Source organism: Limulus polyphemus, unplaced genomic scaffold, assembly GCF_000517525.1.
Source record: "Limulus polyphemus unplaced genomic scaffold, Limulus_polyphemus-2.1.2 Scaffold2043, whole genome shotgun sequence".
Classification (NCBI taxonomy): domain Eukaryota; kingdom Metazoa; phylum Arthropoda; class Merostomata; order Xiphosura; family Limulidae; genus Limulus; species Limulus polyphemus.
Genome location: NW_013667653.1, coordinates 204,912 through 208,140, shown reverse-complemented (window position 1 = coordinate 208,140; position 3,229 = coordinate 204,912). Strand labels below are relative to the sequence as shown.

The window sequence follows — 3,229 nt, the reverse complement described above, 5'->3', positions numbered from 1 at the left end:
TCAATTAACAAACGGAGACGTAACAATATATATATTGTTACGTATCTGCTTGTTTGTTAATTTCCGGTATAAATTCTTTCCGTTTATTCTTTCTTGATACGAACTTTGTAGTACACAGAATTTTCACAGTCAATACGTTCCTCGTCCGTTGCTTTAAACTTAACGACTTTTATAATACACGCTATAAATCACAGCGATTCACAATCTCGATAACTTACTGTGACTACTGTTCGTTTTAACCATACATTTCCTATCCACTGGCTTTTCTCGCCAGGCTTATATACTAAAAAAAGAGGGTGTTTCGAAGGCACTAGGAAATTCATAATCATTCAAGAAATTTCACGTACGCTACTAGCGCCAAACGCGCTAGCAGCGTCACGTGACTTCCGTTGTCGTAACAATATGTAGTTTTTAAATAGATGCAAATCATAAGAAAATCCAATTTCGGAATTATTTAATAATGTGTTAGATTAGAAGAGAAAGCGATATAAGGCCCTAAAATAAAACTATATTTTGAACACTTCAATATTAGTAATTAAGTAGTTATGGTTAACAGATTTTGGTTTAATCAAGTGTTATTTCCCTTGCTACCCTAATAGATATCAAGCTTTAGCGCTATATACCATTTATTTAATCAGTGTTTTCTAGCAGTATTATCTGTGATCCTTAAAAGAATATGACTTGACTTCAGGCCTGTAAGAAGTCCTCGTGTAAAAATCCAAACCATTCTATTACAATGTATAACTTGACTTCAGGCCTGTAAGAAGTCCTCATATAACATTCAAAGCCACTCAATCACAATGTATAACTTGACTTTAGGCCTATAAAAACTCCTCATATAACATTGAAAGCCACTCTATTACAATGTATAACTTGACTTTAGGCCTATAAAAAGTCCTCGTACAACATTCAAAGCCACTCTATTACAATGTATAACTTGACGTCAGACCTGTATGAAGTCCTCATATAACATTGAAAGCCACTCTATTACAATGTATAACTTGACTTTAGGCCTATAAAAAGTCCTCGTACAACATTCAAAGCCACTCTATTACAATGTATAACTTGACGTCAGACCTGTATGAAGTCCTCATATAACATTCAAAGCCACTATATTACAATGTATAACTTGACGTCAGGCCTATAAAAAGTCCTCGTACAACATTCAAAGCCACTATATTACAATGTATAACTTGACGTCAGGCCTGTATGAAGTCCTCGTACAACATTCAAAACTACTTGATTACAATAATCCGCAATATAAATGTTCAGTATCATCGAATTTCATGCATTCAGGCGAGCGACGGCGGTTAAGATCCTTCACACGAGAAGCAAATGATGCAAATACGTCATAGTTATCTTCTCATAAACGTAAACAACTTTAGGAAACATCAAAATCGAAGAGAATTTAGAAAACTGTGAAATTGTTTTTTCGTCTTATTAACTGTAAGGAAACATCAACAGAACTTGGGTTCTTAAACCACTGTTGGTAGACAATCAATATTTATTGCTTTTAACATAAACTATTACATTCCTTTATTTATCTATTTCATTCTATATTCTTGAAATTTTTAATTTCAAAATGCTCTGAAATGAAATTGTTTTTATCTTTCAGATGCTCAACCAGCTGTTGCAGTTGGTAAGTTATATTAATAATGATAATAAAATTAATACTATAATGTTAACTGGTGATGTTATGTGAAACATTTATTCTGTACAACGGATATTGAGGCTGAACATCTAGTTTTTAGTATTATTTTTTTATTTTCTCAAGTGCACTTTGTATTGTTATGTCTCCGGTCGTTTGTTAATTTCCCGTATAATTTCTTTCTAATGAAACTTTAGCATACAAGTCCTTTCTTAAATAAAATTAGTTTATTCTTTCTCAATACAACTTGCAATACACTTAATTTCCACAGTCACTTTAACTTAAACACACGCTATAATTCACAACGATTCACACTTTACTTAAGGTCACTACCGCACTTGACTCAACTGTCCGTCTCTGTCTCTGCCTGTTTGCAATTATCCAGTTCCGATTAATTGTCTAGCTTTATCTGGCGCGCTTATATACAGGAATATAGGGTGTCTAGCAAATACTGGATTATTCGTGATGTTCTCCAATCCTTCTAGATACTCATTACGAGTTGCGAGCGTCACGTGACTTCCACTGTCGTAATCCTGCCCCTTCCTTAGTGTTGTTCGTCGCGAACAATAGTCACTTAAATTAAACCAACAAATAATTAACAATAACTTAATTAAATGTACAGAATTTACAAACACAAAATTAAAATTCAACATAGTCTCTTAATTTTACAGGACGTATCTTCTTCCATACTGGTCTCTGTCTCGTTGGCTTCTGCTTCATGTGAGGTTCATCTGCTCCATCAGGAATCGTCCTATTATCGGTAATAATCACATCAGTAGTAGTAACTTCATGAAGGGCTTCACTGTTTCCCTTCTCAAAACCGGGTAGAATTTCTTCTTCGACAGTGGCTTTTTCTGGTGACACGTCTTCAACAGCGTCATTTGTTTCATTGTTCACTTCGTTCCAACTGAAATGTCCTGGACCAAGATAACGCCAAAGCCTGTTGGCATGCAGCACCTTTGGCTTACCTCGCTGATCACATTTTATTGGGAAAGTCACGTCTGAAAGACGATCCACTATGTCATATGGGCCTTCCCATAGAGATGACAACTTAAGAGACTTCCCTTTGGTATTCCTGGGATTATACAACCATACCTTGTTTCCGGGTACAAAGCTGACTTCAATAAATCTCTTATCATAACATAGCTTCATGGAATCAGCAGACGTTTTCAAGTATCAATGCACTTGATGGTTAATATCATCCATCCTTTCTGATAACACTTTCACGAACTCTGACAAATTTTCAGGCAACTCTTCGTAAGTTGGGCGTCCTGTTATCAGATCCACTGGCAACTGAAGTTCCGACCAAACATCAACTTTGCTGGAGTGTTTCCAGTGGCTTCATGCTCTGCTTTTCTATAGGCCATCAACAGTGGAGGGAGTAAGACATCCCAGTCATCTTGACGGCTATTACAAAACTTTGCCAATTCCTGTCCAAGTGTCCAGTTGTACTTTTCTACCATCCCATCCGACTGTGGGTGAAGTGGCGTTGTTCTGGTCTTTCGTATGCCAAACAACTTGCAGCATTCATGGAACACAGCTGATTCGAAATTACGGCCTTGATCTGAATGCATTTCGTAT

The 3,229-nt window shown here is 36.1% G+C and overlaps 1 long non-coding RNA gene across 1 annotated transcript in view; it reads left to right on the top strand.

Annotated features, from left to right (window-relative positions):
* The window catches only part of LOC106465762, a 35,517-nt gene that overhangs the window by 7,543 nt on the left and 24,745 nt on the right, over nucleotides 1–3,229 (top strand). The window contains exon 2 of the long non-coding RNA XR_001291221.2: nucleotides 1,616–1,639. This is a non-coding gene — a long non-coding RNA (uncharacterized LOC106465762). The remainder of the gene's footprint in view (nucleotides 1–1,615; nucleotides 1,640–3,229) is intronic.